The sequence below is a fragment of the Parasteatoda tepidariorum genome, chromosome 9 (genome assembly GCF_982258835.1).
Source record: "Parasteatoda tepidariorum strain Cologne lab strain chromosome 9, Ptep-v5.0, whole genome shotgun sequence".
Taxonomy (NCBI): Eukaryota; Metazoa; Arthropoda; class Arachnida; order Araneae; family Theridiidae; genus Parasteatoda; species Parasteatoda tepidariorum.
The window spans coordinates 46,437,222-46,456,306 of record NC_141763.1 but is presented as its reverse complement, the minus strand read 5'-3'; positions in this window follow the sequence as shown (position 1 = coordinate 46,456,306).

Below are 19,085 nucleotides of genomic sequence, written 5' to 3'. Positions count from 1 at the left end.
AACATATTTGAGGTCTCCTTTTTAAGCCATCAAGTTTAAGTCATAATACGTGAAAATCCTATAATTGGATCAAAGGTTATTTAGATTTGCTTCTATTGTTTTGCGCACTCAATACATTATGAAGTCTACTTAATGTAATGGTTCGATAATGTTTGTATGGAAGTTTAGTTTTAGATATGGTTATATATAGTTTTTACCATATACTATATATATATATATATATATATATATATATATATATATATATATATATATATATATATATATATATATATATATATATATATATATATATATATATATATATATATATATATATATATATATATATATATATATATATTGTTCATGGTAAAAACGCTGAAGCGGAAACTTTTAATGTATTTCCACGCATCAAATTAATTTCGAAAACCGATAGTTTTACTTTGTCAGATTTCTTTTTATTTATTACTTTAAAATGTGCTCCTATGATTTATATTTTCCTTTATTTGTTCCCTCTAATTATGTTTCGACTTGTATTTACTATAATTTTAAACATTTTCCAACGAAGATTACTGTCCCTTTATCATGATAGCTATTTCGTCATCACTTTAATTTTGTATGTTATTCTGTCATATGTATAAATTTAAATCTTGTATGTTTGTGTAACTAAATTTCCATGTGAAATATTATCTAATGAAAAAACCTACTTTGATAATGCAAAAACCAACTTCAATAATACTTTAATAACGCAAATGTTGTTTACCAAAGAGCTCAAATGGAAATAAGGCCATGAGACATGACATAAAAACTATCGAATCACTTAGGTTTTTGTTTTATTCTTGTGCGGTTTTAGTGTTTACCTATTTGTTTAGGAGAGAAGTTGAAAAAATGAAGTTAATGAAAGAAGTTTGTTGTAAACGTTCGAACATAATTTGTTTACTTAGAAGTTCATATTTAGATTATTTGAAAGCATAACTCTGCTTGTTGGAAAGTTAAAAAATAAATAAATAAAAAATAGAAATCCGATTTCTGTGCTTTTTATATGTTAAAGCCGAAATGAATTTATTTTATGAAGAAATAGTTTTCCTCTTTTTTCAACTATTCTTTTTTTATTTATTTCATTCGAACTGTCGTCTATTATTTATGTGTCCTTTCATTCATCTTATCTATTATTGCTATTATTCTTTTTTGTAAATTTTTAATGCTTTCTCTTACATTCCTAATACATCCTTCTCATAATGTAAATTTTTTCATCAGTTTAAATAAACTTGAATAATTCTGACATATGTGTAATTGTGGATATTTTATGTTAGTTGAATTTCTAACTGAAATATTATGCAAAGTATGAATCTACTTTATTCATGGAGAACATAATTATTAAATTACTTAAATCATCAAAGCTGGTTGAGCTGTTAAATAATAAAATGGTACTAAACATTAATTTACTCTCAAAAATAACTTGGCCTATAAATTATTACACATGGTCAATAATATATTATCAAATTTCAGGTACACATAATCAAATGAACCTATCCCTAACAGAAAAAAAGGATTGATTCACAGATAAAAGTAAAATAATAACCTAACAATTTCCTAATATTAAAATTTCACATAAAATTTTAAATTAATTTATTATTGGTAGCTAGCAAGCAAAAAGTTCCGGTTCCAAAGTTTTTGAAATAGTATATATATATATATATATATATATATATATATATATATATATATATATATATATATATATATATATATATATATATATATATATATATATATATATATATATATATATATATATATATATATATATATATATATATATATATATATATATATATATGCATATATTACATTCTCCAAGGTATCATGATGATATTTATGTCTGATCCGTGGGAGTTCAGGCCATGATTGTTCGCCTCCCAATGAGGTGACCCAGGTCCAATCCAAGCGTTGGTTTTTCAATTCGGATTCTGCTCCCGTCTAGCACCGATTTTAGTGTTGATATGAAACATTCTCAGTGGTTGACGCATCCCAGATTGGAATCACTTAGTCGTTGGGCTGACCGTTGGAGATTTTCGTGGGTTTCCTCTCCATGTAACGCGAATGCGGGTTAATTCCAACAAAATGCCTTCCAGGAATTCAAGTTTGTTTCAATGCTTGATCCTGACATTTCCTGAATTCGGTTACAAATTAGAAAGCTGAGGAGTTTAACTTTCCTATTCGTAAACTCAGAATTTTTCGGCTCTTCGACCTCATTTATGAAATAAAATAAAATATAAAATAAAATGTTTTTCTTTCATAAAGTAAATGTTAAACATTTGCTTAACGCCAATAGACTGTGTTTACCAAGTAGCTTAAATGCCACAAAAAATGCTGCAAAGTATAATATAAAAGCTAATGCATCATTTAGGTTTTTGTTTCGCTTTTTGTTATTTTAGAGTTCAGTTATTTGTTTAGAATACATTATGATGGCAACCTTAAAAAAAGTTCTAAAATTCATTCGATTGAAAGTGTAGATTAAGCAAATGATAGGACTCTGTATCTCAAAATTAAAAATATTAATAATGAAATAATACGGAAAAGATAAACTACATTGAGAAGAAACATTTTGTTACTGCTATATAGCTAACTCGTAGCATTTTTATTTTATAAAACAATAGCTTTCTTTTGTTGAAACATTTTCTTTTATTTATTTTCTTTTATACATCGTCTATGATTTTTATATTCTTTTATTTTCCCCCTTAGATTATGCTTCGTAGATTCCATTTATCATATTTCTTTAACATTTTCCCCTAAGGATATGAGGAAAAATGTTTAAGAAATATAAGAAATGAAATCATACGGAACATAATCAGAGGGGAAAAATAAAAGACAATATACAGATCCATATCTCTTTCGTATAAAATCAGTTTTTCCCCCTGTTATAGATAATTTTCCCTTTTTTACAATTCTAGAATACGTGCAATTTTGAATAATATAACATATGTTTATTTAACTAAACTTCCAAGTAAAATAATACGCAAAGTAAAAATCTGCTTTCATTACGTAAAACCAAAAAAAAAATTGCTTACAAAGTAGTTCGAATGAAGAAAATGTCTCGAAACAGAAAAAAAAAATAACTCGATTTTAAACAAATAAGATTCAGCTTAAAAAAAAACATTTAGAAGAAAATGGAGAATAAAATGCAATTATTCCTATTAGAATTTTAATAATATCTTCAAATCTTTTCAAATATTTGTAGAGGAATATATTTGCTTTATTTAATTTCCTTTAAGACATTCAATGGAATATTGAATGTTTAAAAAACTGAATAGTTTTTTGTTCTCAATTATCATTTCTTTCTCATTTTACTGCATTATGTAAAAATAAACCTTTTACTCTACTTTTGAAAAAATATAATCGATTTAACATAATTGAAACGTTTTTTGTGTTTAACGTTCTTAAACGTATTAGTGAAAGATTTAAGTTTGATTTTTATAGTTTTTGAAAGAGTTTCAATTAAATAATATTGTTTTACTATTTCCATTACATCATACCATACTTAAAAAACTAAATACTGTTTTAATTATTTATCATAAATATTGCTTAAATTGTTTATTCAAAATATTGTTAAAATAGTTTATTGTAAATATTGTTTTAATATTGTTGTAGTTTTTTTTGATTGAAATAGTTTTTTTCCGTTGCTAGGAGCAACATTGAACTATTTTTATGACAATGAACTATGAACTATAACAATGAACTATTTTTATGATATTTTATTGCTAAAACTTAATCTAAGTACCTTCAATCATGTAATAAAAACTCGTAAAATTGTCAGAACATCAAACACCGGAATATAGTTCATATTTTAAAACTTTAAACCTGAAACACTAACTAGATTTTTTATATCCATAATATTTTATTTTTTTTATTTTTCATCATTAAATAAGTTTATCTGAAAAAAACACAAATTAATCATATCCCATAAATTGTGAATTGCATGGAATTTCTGTTACGTTACGTTTATATGTTATAATACATATTTACATATACATATTTATAATACATATTTATAATACATTTTATAAATAATAAACTGAGGTTGTGGGTATGCTTTTCCCTCCATTCCCTTTTAATGTACAGTGCACAAAAAATCGAACCGTCCTGAATAACTTTTGATCTAATAACCTCATCTTTACGTTCCAGAAATCAATCTTTATGCTACGAGAGGGTAACCTCAAATATGCAAATAAATTAATGCAGATGATATTTTAAATTATGAAATCAGACACAAAAATGTTCTTTATCTGAGTGAACATATCCTTTTCTTCTTTTGTTCATATGGCTATCTGACCCCCAAAATATAGAAGATGGCCACAATCTGGAAATTATGGTTCCCATGGTTTGGTCAGGAGATTAATGCAAAGTTTGAACCCTTTAATGTTAATTTTTCCTTTTGCGTATTTTTAAGTAAACTTTTAAGTAACTTTTTTTAAGTAAATTTAATAACTTTTGCGCATAATTTTGAAAATTAAATAATTTTCACAGAATTTATTCGACTGATTACACTCAAATTTAGTATTTTGCCATATAAAAATACATACTTTAGAAATAATGTAAAATTTTATACCTTGAAATTAAACTTTTTCTCGATTAATATTAAATAAAATGATAAACATTAACTATTTTTTTGCACTAGAATATATTTGGGCAAGTGAGGTTTATAATTGTGAGCAAAATTGTTTCAATTCGCATAAGAAAGTTCTCGAGATATGGCGAAATACGCAAAAAATAAAATTTAAGATTCAGGAGTTAAAATTTTGGACTGTTCTGCTGAACAAATTATGGGAACCACATTCCCCTGAACGCGACTATTTCCTATATTTCAAAGTTCCAAAAACGAAACAACCATATTTATTCAGAGATAGTACGATTTTGTGCTTCATTTCGTAACTTAAAATGTCATATGCACTAACTAATTAACATATTTGAAGTTATCATCTAAAACCATTTAGATTGAGTCTTAGAACGTAAAGGTCCAATCATTACATCTAAAGTTATTTAGGTTGGTCCTCCTTTTTGGCGCCTCTGTACCACGTCCCAGGCATCCCCTGAACATCTACTGGACTGCCTCGGTTTTTTAAAACAAGACCTTTTAGATAGACCCTTACCTGTTTTAGACTTTTTGAAGGTGAACAAACTCATGGACCTCGTCTAGTTCTAGGCTGGAAATGGGGATTTGAAAGAAGAAGAAGAAGACAATATTATCATGATACAATTTAATCAATTATTATCATGATATAACTGCATCTTAGCCCATTATGGGATTCAGAGCTTTAAAGTCTTATAAGTATTCATATCTTGCCTATTTGTGGTTCGTTTTGGTTTGCAACAGAAATAAAAAAGATGGTAGTTTTAAAATAAGAAAAAAGTGAGAAAAATTCCATTTTTACATCCGTGGATTTATTCATAAATGTCCACAAAATAGTTTGTTTAGTTATAAATCTTTACGAAACTGGTTTACTCCTAAATTATCTTAAAACAAGTTTCTAACAATTGTTAGTTATTTCAGGAAAGTTAATAAAAATTTTTGTTGATGAAGTTGTTATCTTATAAGCGTCCATAAAAATAGTTTGACCATAATTATTCTTAAAATTTTGCTCATAAATGACTTAAAAATTCTCATGAAAGAGTTTGCTCATAAATCTAATTAAATATTTTGTTTATAAAACAGTTTGCTTAAGACATTTCATAAAATAATTTGTTCATGAAATGTTAATCAGAAAAATCTAAAAATAATCAGGGGAAGCTTTTATGATTTATTTTAATTATTTAGTATTTTTTATTATCATTTATAAATGCAAAATTCTGCAGACCTTTTTTTAAAACATCCTAATACAAAAAATACATAGTGCTTTTTAATTCCATTCATTGCCTTTTATAAGTTTCAAATTTAATAATAAACTAAGGAAAATAATGATTCATCTCTTTGTTATTCTTAAAAATGTCAACTAGTCTATTCTTATGAAGTTCGACACATAGTAAGTAGGAAAATATATGATTAAGTTGTGATTAGATCAGGCTAACAATTTTTTTTTCATTTATTGTCCCCGTCATCGATCAAGAGCAAAAAATATTTACGACATATCATAAAATATTCTTTTCCCTTAAGTATATCATAAACGCTTTTTCATAGATTCCAATATATTTATAAAAATATGATGGATAATAAATAGATTTTCTTTGTGAAAATCCATAATCAATTAGATTATATATTATCAATACAGATTATTAAAATTTTCTTTAGTCAACTGTTAAAAATTCCGTTTTTTAAATTTTTTTTGTGATATTGTTTCGGCAAATTTTATTTCATATGACTAGTTTATGGAAAATTATAATTTATAATCAATAAAGGAGTAAAAATATATTTAGATACAATTCTACAAGACTATATTCTATCATAAAAAGCTGTAAAGTATTCTTGTAAAAGTACTTAACTGTAGGAAAATATTTAGACCTAAAAGTGCAGTGCAGTCAACTAATATATCATATTTATACCTAAAATACATAACTGCACACTACATACTGCATTAATTTTTGTGCATACACACTACATAGTCTGCATATACACTGCATAATACAAACATAATTTCTAGACACACTATACAAGTACTGTTTGTTATTTTTAATACAATAATCAGAACAGCAATGTACTGTTACCAAAGATTTACAAAAAAAAGAAAGATTCATTTACTAGTACACTGATAAATAAAACTTATATTTCCACTAAACTAATATTAATTCCAAAATTGAAGTGAAAAAATTTATCTGAAAGTGAAAGGAAATACAATTAAAATTCAGATATTGAAAAAAATATATAGTTTCATAGCTATGTTGTCGCAAAATTGCAATTAGAACATAGTTGTTTAGCATGTTCCGAACACAATAATGTTTAAAAAACTACAATGTAGCCAATAATGAATTTTCGTAACAATGTAAATGCTGGAAAAACGAAAATTGGGGCAGAAACAACGGTTATAAAATAAAATGAAATAGGAGATATTAGATCATGAGCCGGTTTTACGTGCTTTTACATGCCTTTTGACGTCCAGAACCGTCAGTGGGTGAAAACGTACTGGCACCCAGACGGTAACATTCATAAAATCCATTCCATCGTAAAATCATTTTTATCGCAAAATAAATTTTTAAAGCAAAATTTATGCCTTAATTTTAAGAGTAATTTTTTTTCAATTATAGTTATTCAGTTGATATTACTATAAAAATTAGGGCATACTAGAGTATTTTTTTATTTTTAAAATTTAGATATTATGTAACTAGGATTTATAATTTAGAAAAATATTTTTCTATCGATATTCCACTACAAAATGTTCAAATGACCTTGAATCCACATAAACTTTTCCAACAATTTCCGTTTTAAATTTCTTAAATTACATCCATTTTATTTCTTTTCCATCAAAGAAAGACATTTTTCACACATTCGTTTCTCTCTCATGTTTCTTTATCGAAACTGTTTTCATTGCAATACGAAGAAACATGTAAAATTTTGATTGCCTTACTCTTGGGAGAAAGAGAAAAGAAAACTAAACTAAAGTTGACGAAAATGATGCCATTGAATACGAAACTGGAAAAGAAATGCATCTTGAATAGAAATTCTTCTTCCTAACAAAAATTCTTTTGAATTTGTTCGATAGTTTTTGAAGAACCTTTACCTATGAATATATTAAATTTAGTTTCTTTCCATCAGTGACAAAATGTATTATCAAAACTACCAGAATATGGCAAAATTAAGCCCACTTCTGGCTCAATGGGAACGCCAAACAGCTCAGTAACTTTTACAGAAGCGCTGTACTTTGGTAATGATTTTAGCAAAGTTAACAATAAAATATGTTTATAATATATTTTATAACAAATGCTAAAACTTGGTAATTGAGGTAAACTTCTATAATTTTTTCTGACACCTTAAAACATGGCATAAAAGCCACTTAAAATGGTTACTTTATGATTAAAATGGTTATGGTTAAAATGGTTAAACACTGGTTAAATTTATTTTTCAGTTTTTGTATTTTTACTAAAGGTGGGGTAATAAGAACTATAATTTTGAAAACCTGAATTTCCAACAACCATTTACCATATGAATTAAATTTATATTATTGTGAAAATCACAGTAGAATATTTTGCATTACAATGAATTTTTTGGATAATGCCCTCAATGTGCCAGTACTTCATATTGTAACCGGATCCGTATTTATTTTACAGTTTGATATGAAAACAAAACCAAAAAAGTAAAATCAAGAAATTATTAACTCATTGAAATAATATTTTGCTTAAATTAGCGAAAAATGCTAAATAATGCGAATAATTTTAAATGTGTATTATATGTTCAGTTCGCTGCACACATTATAATAGTTTTAGAGTGATAGAATTATTTCATTTTTGAAAAGTTTTTATTATTATATGTTACAACTCAACCATGGTTTTCATAATGTATAAAAAAAAGGTTAGTGTTTCAATAACAATAGTTAATTTTAAAGATACTTAAATTAATTTCCCCTTACTCTTGATGGCTTTTGCTTTTTATATTTCATTTAGTATCAAAAAACTCTGACCTTAAATTCTTTAAAGTTAGCTTATTTCAATTTCGTTACCCACACAAATTGAATTTTATTCACCACTTGGTGATGAGTTATTTTAGAGTGGCTCTCTGGTTAACTATATCTTTATTATTCACGTTAATTGAATGCAGCTATCTGAAATATCAAAATTTGATTCTAAATAATTATACAAATATTACTTTATATAATTCATCAAATTATGTTATTACCAAATAATAATGCCAGCGGATATTCACTAACGAAATTAGTTTCTAAAACTCACAATTTTGTCCTGAGGATGTCATAATTTAATGTACTATAATATAAAAGGTTTTAATCAATTTACAGGTTTTAATGATATTCGTCGTAAACCATTAGTTACTAAGTATTATTAAAATATTTTAACTTTCTGAAAGTTATTATTGATAAATTGTTTCAAATGAAATATTTCAGGCGTCATTCAATTATAAAATAACTCTAAACTAATAAGATTAAGCAAAATATATATCTAAGAAGCATATTTAAATCTGAAATTTTATAAAATTAAATTATTACTGTGTATTCAGATGAGTAACATTATATTATTATTATTACTATTAGAAACAAGTAAATGGCAAATCATTTTTTAAAAAAATTGATAGCAATGTATTACATTAATAAGAGAGTCTTGTAATTTTAGAATAAAATCCATTAGCATCTAGTCCACCTGCATGTTGTTAGAGAAAAAAGTTCTAAATTTGTTACAAAGCAGATGTTTTAAATTACTGTTTAAATAAAAAAACATTGATTGAGTTTTTAAATTATGAAAAACGGTAAAAGTCTGAAGCAAGAAAAAAATTAAAAGCAATAACGTATTTTTTGTTAATTTTGAATGGGTATAGATTAGAATTATTTTATATATTGAGCAATTTAGAGTAATGCTTTATTTTTATACCCGAATATATATTAACTCAGTTCTAGAAGTTTTTTCAACTTAAGCCAAATGTTATTTACAACCGTAAGTAATTATCAAATAAATTTTTAAACTATGGTAAAACTATTCAAATTTTACCGAATAAAAATCAAACTATACGCCGAAATGTAAATAAAAGAACAATATTTGATAAGTTTTCAAAATGTATGTAATTTAATAATGAAAAATGTTCTAAGCGGAATTTATGAACAGCAAGCTTAATGAAATGAGGCATAAAGTAATAAAAAAATCCCCAAACTTTGTATAAAAAGTATGTTACCGTTAGCTGTATAAAAAAAAGTCATTTATGCAGGAATAAATACTAGTGACTTGTATGATTTAGTGATCTGTATTTATAATTTGGAATATCCTTTCACGATCTTTGAAAGATTTGAAACTAATCATATACCTGTATACATTTTATTTCCTTTTGGAAACAAAATATTTTAGAAACAAATGCTATTTTTTTTTCATTTTAAACTTTTATTTGTTTGTAAATTTTTTATTTCTTTGATTTGTTGTTAATAAGTTATCCTTTAAAACAGCTTGGTATGTGATGCAATTTCACTACTATTATGCTCTTCTTTTAATAAATATTTCTGTTCGTTTTAATGATGTCAATATTTGTCAAAAAATTACAATATGCCTAGCGTATTACTTTTAAATTCCTGATTGTGTACTTTTTTAAATGTTGGTAAATTTGTTTAAACAAAAAGTGATGCAATATAATATTAAAATATTTATGTAAATACAATCTTATGTTACTGATAAAAAATTTTCTTTTTCGACTTTTTTTCACGTTTTTTGAAATGAAATAACATTTTGAGCATATATTTTCTATATTCTAGAAATATAGAATAATACAACATATATATTCTGGGAATATATATATTGAGCATATATATATATTCCTAGTTTAAAAGCAGAGTAATAGTGAGGTTTTGCTATAAATGTGTTGGGTATCTCTTTATCAACACTTAAAGAGAGATGGCCCCATTAAATTGAGAAGCGACGGTCACTTTTCTTTAATACGTATTAAAGATCGTAAGATCTTAAAAAATTTCTTTAAAGAAATAGGAAGGAAAAGTAAGAAAATTATATGAATTTTAGTAAATTTCACTTTACTTACACATTCCAAATTAATAAATGTAGCTATGGAATCTTTGGGTTTGTTAATGGTTCTCGTTTAAATTTGGTTTCATTTTGTTTAGTAATTTTAAATTTAAAGATATAAAAAAGAATTACTTAGTTTGCAATATAGAAATTTTTTTTCAAAATTTTTGACAACAGCACGAAATCTGAATATCGGACGAATATGTGTGTGTTAGTCGTGTCGAAGAACACAACTAAAAACGACAGCTCGATGCGATATTTAAGTTGCGTGCAATGGCGCCATGAAACATAGTGAAATGGCCACTTATTAGTTTAATTTCTAACAATTTTTCACTTTTAGTTTTCAATATTATTTAATTTCCATTATTTTTTATTCAAAATATGTTGAGTACATGTATGAGACTTTTAAACATTGTTCTTGTTTAAAACCTCATTGGAAACTAGTGTTTTTTTAAAATGCATAGATAACAAATTCGATTTAAATAAATAAATATATGAGGAAATAATTAAATGCATAGGTGCAGTTTTCGAAAAGAAATACTCTTATCACTAATCCAAAAAGGGAGATTTTCTCAAAAAAAAAAAAATGCTAATAAGTCCCATCTCCACTAACAATAGTTATAATATCATCCCAATTAAACAATACTTAAAATTAACTTGAAAAATAATCTGCTTTTTTATCAAGTTTTGTTCCTCATTCCCTTTTAATTAGGTATGATATTCAAATACTCTTTTTTTTCTACGAATGAAGTTTTCTTATCATTAACGAAAAATTGAAAATTTCACTTACTCATTGCAAAAAATATGAAATTTGAATGTTAAGACTTATTCCTTCAAAGTTACGGATTAATGTCCAATTAATATATGATTATAATTTTTTAAATACTTTTGTTTCAGCTGTAAAATGTAAACAATCTTGATAAAGTTCAAAACAACAACAAATGAAATGATAGCAATAAATACTGAAAAGAAATTGATTTGGCATTCTTTCATAAACTGCCCAGAGACTAAACATAATAATTAAAAAAAAAATATTTTTTTGAGAAGAATAATCACGTGAGCTATTTTCTTTTAAATTAAAGCTCATATACGTTTGCAATTAAAAAAAAGTAAAATAAATGGAATGTTGTTATATTTTATAATTTATTTTAGGAAAAATATAACTGCGTTTTATAGTTAATATGGTGATGATCAAATGATTCCAAAAAGAGTTAAAAACAAAAGCCATTTCTTAAGGATTTTATGTATCATTTTGATTACAAAAAATGTTCATTAAGAAACATTTGAAGAAAATCAAGGAAACAGTTTTCCACATATTTTATACGAGAAGCTTAATTTTTAATCCAATGACAAACATGTTGGAATGATGAAAAAAATAAATTTGTTGCTTCGCTTTCAAATTCGGAAAGTTTCAGCTTAAGTCCAGTTTTAAATCAGAATTAGGAAAAAAGTTTAAAAGAATATTTCTCACATTTACAAAAAACTGCGGAAGAAATCTGTCTCCTAGTTTTGTTATCTAATTTTCATCCCAACATCATGTATTATAAATTCCTAAATGACAAAGAAATGGAGATGGATTTTTCTTTGTCTAGTTCAAAATTCTCATTAATTTCAAGGAGGGAAAAAATAGCAGACTCATATATCAAATATCTAGAAACTTTACTAATCTTTTAATTTTTAAAATTATTTCCTGCTCTGTCTAGTTCAAAGAATACTTTAAGTCTCTGCTGAAAGAATGTGTATCTTGAAGGAATATATGCAGATGACATTTGCATAGTAATTATGACATAAAAAGTTAATTAATTTTAAATCTATTAAAGATTCAATAGCTTTATGAAAATCACAAGTATGTAAAAGTAAAAATTTCTGTTGAATTTTAAGTTTTTTTGCTATATTCTTTGTGCATTCCTTTCAACTGAGTCATTTTTGCAGATTTGTGCATTACTAAATGCTAATGTGAGTATTCCTTACATGTGAGTAGAATACTAACATTAGCTTTTGACTTTTACATTAGACATTTGCTTTTTTACTTTATTCCTATTTCTTTGCCGATACGTAATTAGCATAGTTTCATTAGCTATGATGGTTACAATTTTAATTATAAAAAAATGTGCACTTTTCCTATATACAAATTACACTTTTCATTTCAAGTTTACTTGTAATCTAGGCGGCAAACATATGTACATTAGTATAACACAGTTTCTACCTTAGTAATAGTTTTTAAGTTCAGTTAAGTGAAACTAAAAATGTTTTACTGAATCTTAAAGGAAACCTCAAATAATAACCAGCACTTTCCTCTACATTTAAATATGAAGGTAAATTCAAAAAATTATCTGCATTTTAATGCAATTATTTAAAATTGTGAGGGTTGAAGAAAAATATGTGAAACCGGTTGTTGTCAGACATACAAGGTTGCAAAATGTTGGTCATATTTAACTTAAACACTAAGGTAGCCGCTATTCTATACGTTTGTTCACAGTATATTAAGGAATGAAACACCTCATATTGTAACTAGTTTAATAGGTATAGAATAAAATGTGCCTAAATAAAAGAGATGAAGTACCAAACAACTTTCTTAGACCAACAAAGTCAATAAATAGTTGTTACTGAGGTCACATGCACTGCAAAACGTTTTGGTATATACTTACTGCCTTTTATTGCTATTTGTTGAAGTAAAGTAGAATTTTTTACAATGCACAAAGTCACATTTTATTTACTTTTTCACTGTTATAATTTTATTTACTTATTTATTAATTTCTTGCTTGTTTGTTTACTGGCAAAACATATTTTCATGCACATTAGAATGAATATAGTGGCTTCATTGCAAAAACATCTTGCTAAGAGAACAAGCATATTTCTTTGTAATGTATCTGTATTAATTCCTTCAAACAATTATTGTTTTTTCAATTTTGTATAATTTTTTTTTGCAATGACTATAGTGTTGTATTGTTTAAAAATGTTTAGTTCACATCATCAATAAAAATGGCGGCAACTATACGTCAAAACGTTTTTGACGTTTTTTTGCTAAAACGTGTTTTAAAAAATTGAACATGTTACGTGGTTCTACCAAAATTAGTCTAAATTTTATTTATTTTTATTTTATTTTATTTATTTTTTATGATTTTGGTTTGTCAAAAAAGTACATTTATTTTTTTAACCATAAGTTTAAGGCAAATTTTAGGTTTTAAAAAATATAATGTTTAAAGTGTATAATAGCAGCAAAAATATGAAATTTAACATTTAGCTTTCTTGGATCCTATATAAAAACCATAAACTATCTCAGAAAAAATACAACTGATGTAACTTAAAGATCGGACAAAGAATTGCGTATTTTTAAATGAAAATTCAGGTTTTCAAGTAGAGATTTGAAGCTATTTATTAATATTTTTTCCTTTCACTTTGCATTCTGAGTTATACATGTGAAAAACTATAAGGTGGAATTTAAAATCTGTTTTATAATTTGTATTTTAATATGCGTTCTGCTTTCAACCCCCAAAAATTATTTTTGTTCCAAAGATTTGACTGTTTATTAACCTGTTTAAATGTTTTTTTGCAAGTATACTAGATTTTTTTACAGTACAAATTTACTCACATAATTTGTAAATTTTGTTTGGAATTAATAAAATGCTCGACACGTAGTTCAAGCACAATTTCCCAAAGCATAAATAAAAATAATTGTTTATTTTTGAATCTAGCATTTCATTATAGAGTCTTTCATTTATTATTTTAAGAAAATATATTAAAAGTTGCTTCCAAAATTATTCCTTATTTTACCAAAAACACAATCATACTTATGGTTAAAAAAATAATGACTGACAAAATAGAGCAATCAATAGCAATAAATTCATAATATTCTTGTCATAATTCTTTTTAGAATATGGCATCCTTATAGTATCGATTTTAATCTGAAACCAAAAATAGATATCGGGCTTTAATGACACCAGAGAATTCGGAATTCTTCTGCAAAAATCGATTGGGCGTCGATTACGAAAACATATCCTTTATCTCACTCAATTTTTGTGCAAGATAGTATTCAATGTTTTAGTATTTAAGAAATAGAATAATTATATATTTAATAACTTAAAGTAAATCTTTACAAAAATAGTCAGAGGGAAAAAAAGTTTCACTTAGTACTTATTATTTGGTGTTTGAGCTTAGTTTAATAATGATTAGTTTCATGTTTGGTATTTGCATTCAATTAGTCATTTTCAATTAACTTTCAAAGTTAATAGTGAAAATTGTAACTGCTAGAAAATTGTTTGAAATTTGTCTTGTGTTAATATTTTTAACTGTAAGAGGTGGAAAACATCATCTATTAAATAAAAATTTACTAACAATTAAAAACATAACTAAATATATTAAATAACAAGTTAAATGTGTGTTTGTGTCGTTTTCTTTTCCTTTCTTTTTTTTTGTAAAAAAAGAGAAAAAAACGTACTAACATGCAGAGGGTACAAAAAGTCTCACGCACAAATCAAGCTGATTTTTAAGATAAATTTTTTTATTATGAAATTACATATTAAAAAGAATTAATGTATGGCAAATTGGTTGCATTGATATAAATCATTAATAAGGTTAGCTATGGCAAAATATATATTAAGAATCGCAAAAATTTTACCTAATGTGTGATAAAAAATACGTTTGGAGGAATCAAGCTAAAGATACTTACTTATAAATAAATAATTTCCTGTGACGTATCGATACAGATTTAATTTCTTTCATGATTGTTATTGGAAAAAAGTCGTATTAAATTCACATATAAATAGAAAATTTCAAATTTATTTCCGAAAAAATCGAATATTAATAAATTTTTTCTTCTAAATTTAGTCCTTCAAATACAGATAAATTCAGATTTAAGGGAGAAATCTTAAATTAAAACAAACTTTTTTGCAAACTACAGTAATCGTCTGCGAAATTGCCAACAACAAATTCGTCTGCAGGCGTATTAAAGGCAAAAATTATAATTTCTGATCTTTCTCAACTTAATGCCCACTTCAAAATGAATTTTATGCTTGATTTTTGAAACTAATAATTGAACTCTAAAGAAGAAAAAAATCGAACGATTGGCGAGTGCTACTTTGGATGCTTTTCCTCTTTATAAGTTGCAAGAAAGGTAACAAAGTTTGCGTTTAATGCTTCATTCTAGTGCTAGCACATATTTCAGCATAATTACTTATGTTAGTTATTTTATAAGTTAGTGTAAAGCAAATATTAAAATGTTATGCAGTAAAGGATCTATTTGCTTCAACTGTACACTTAAAAGATTCGGTGTATAGTTGCCACCATTTTTGGTGTTGAGGTAAACTGAAACTTTTTACTTTATATATGATAACATCTTTATTTATTTTTTCACTGATACAGAGTTATTTCTTTATTAAATCACTTTTTTCTTTTATTAATCAAAACACATATTTTCATGGGAATTAATATCAATTTATTGCTTGTATAAAAAAAACCATTTCATTTAAAAATAACCACGTTTTTGATAATATATTCCCACTAATTCTTTCAAACCTTGTTATTTTCTATTTTGCACTTAAAAATGTATTTGGTTTTCCTCAACTCTAAAAATAGCAATTATACATCAATATTTTCTCCAGTGTATAATGTTATGAGAAATCACTACTCCAGTTTTTTCCCTATGAATTTTTTTAAAAAAAGAGTTAAAGATTTAACTGTTAATTTTTAAAACATTGATTTCATAAAGCATTTTCCTAAATTTTCTGAAATATTCAAATAGTTTTGTAATATGATTACGTTTTTGACCAGTATATGCTGCAGTTTGGTATTCAGTATGTGCAAACTAAGAAAACTCAACGCTACAAACACCATGTCTACCGTGGCGAGGATAGCCTGGTCGGTAGGGCTATGGGCCCATGTCTGAGAGCTCATGGGTTCGAACCCCGCCGGCCAATATGTGTTGTAAAGTGATTGATGCAAGTTAAATCTGTCGAGAATGAATGTATGAATGGGCCCACCCTATAAATGGGTGTAACGTATGGTGTGGCAGAAGTCGAATTCTTGGCCATAGATGGCGCAACTGGAAAACAAGAACAATCGCACCCCCTCTGCCTAAACAGGCATACATCAACAACGTGTCAACCATTTTCAAAAACAAGTTAAATTTTTAATAATTTAAAAGTTTCTCTGATAGTTTCTTCTGAAATTTTTATATGGGTATAGAGTTTTCAAGACAGTAAAAAGCATACAATGTTATATGCAAACAATTGTTTAATTATTATTTCTTAGCACACCTTGAAAGTAAAATAGGAATGATGTTTCTTAAGGCAGAAATATTATCTGTTAATATAGAAATATTAACTAATTCGTAGAAAGAAGGGATCCCAGAACCGTATTTAATCCACTCGTTATGTTCATGAGAACATGCTCCCATTTTACATCAGAACGAGTTTCCATTTCATTTATTAAGAAGTCGTAACGGCCTCGAGACAAAAGGAGAATCAGAATATAGGTTGCTCACCATATGTTCAATACATAAATCAGTAAAAGAAACACTAATGATTGGAAAGAAAATTAATAACTGTGCAAGAAGCATAGAATTAGTACTGTGGAAGGCGACAAATAAAAATAAAAAATAAAAATGAAAAATAAGAGAAAATATCAGAAAAAGTTATCTGGGCTATTAAAGAAGTAAAACTCAGCTGGAGTCAGATAATTGTTTTCTCGCCGAACGTTCAGTTCATTATTCAGTCAGAAAATACCAATGGCATTGATCGGGAATCGATCGTTTATTTATATATATATATATATATATATATATATATATATATATATATATATATATATATATATATATATATATATATATATATATATATATATATATACACTTTCTGACGAAGGAAAGATTTTTAGACTACATATTCATTAATTTCAATGGTTCAAAATTATCCTTCGTAATTTCGCCATATTAAAGTATACATGATTTTCATTAAATATGCATTGTTCATTAACTATGCAAAAGCACACCACTATTGTTTCTGACACTATTATTAAACTAAAACAGCACGATATGTTGAAAACACATTTCTAAGACAAATCGTGTTTATTCTCTAATTAGAGAAGAGCTTTAGTTTGAAACTTGTTCTAGATAGACCGATGCATTATTAGTGCAGAGACAGTACTACGTGATAGGCTGTCGAAGCACCGATAATTAAGACTTTTATCTGAGTTTAGTTGAAATAGTTAACTTAAGTATCTGACGTGTCAGTAGACAATTAACTGTCAGAAATATTCGCTGACTGAATCACTTTGTTCGAAATGTAACTATGAGATAATTTGAATTTGAAATTTCACGTCAGTCGAGATTAAAATATTTAATGAAATGTAAATGTTTAACTGATAGAATATATCTTATTTTTGTAAATTTTCTGTTAGTTATTCTTGTATGAATTAAATCGCCTCTTGGATATACATTTAAGTAATAAATAGAAATAAATAGAACTTTAATTTTATTTTTAAAACTAAAAATCTTTTTTTGCTATCAGTTTCATGAACTTTTTTCACAATGTGATACTTTCGTGTCACTGATTTTATATCTGGAATCCGTTTCTCTTTCACGCTGCAATTTTGCTTTATTAACATTTTTAGTTTATATTTTATCAAGTATAAAAGTATTATTTATAACGAAGGGTTGCTTGAATATTGTAACAAACTTCTAGGGGAAATAGGGTTCATTATCAAAATTAAAATTGCATAGGAACCCATTCCCGGAAATGTCGTTTTACGCCGTTTATGGCGCTTCACTCTTATGAACTGTTTTTTCACGCTCTTCTAAAAACTCCTTTATAGGAAAGTGATCCTAGTCGCGTACCACGTCATTTGCGGTTGTAGATTATTTTGCAATTTTTAATCTGATGATATGCTTTAATTTCCTCAGAAATTCGTCGGACATTTACAAAACACCTATTATAATGGTTTTTAAACTTGATCAAAAAACAAAAAGCAAGAAATGCAATTAAAATATTTCTAACTTTAGGCGTAAAATTTATTTCATCTTTGAAGTCTCAACACTCGAATTAAACAAAAACAAGTATATGTATAGATGCAACAAAAAATTGTTGTTTAGTGTATTAAATGAAATACCAGCCTTAATATATCATGATTATTTTTTGAAACCATTTTCCTGACTAATTATTATTATAATTCTGTTAAAAGTGTCCGACAAAAACCAGAATGTAAATTACAGCCCAAAATATCAACTGCTGTCATCAAATTTCACCATAAGACCTTTAGCAAAACTCTACTTCGTGTAAAAAAATTTTAATTGGGAAATATATTTGTCGAATTCCATCTTTTAAAATGACAGTAAATATTTAATTATAAGTAATTAAATATTATGAAAGAGTAACTGCGTTTTATTTTTTGACCATCCCTGGTAATTACTATTGAACTATAATGTATTATTTCTCAGATGAATAATTTAA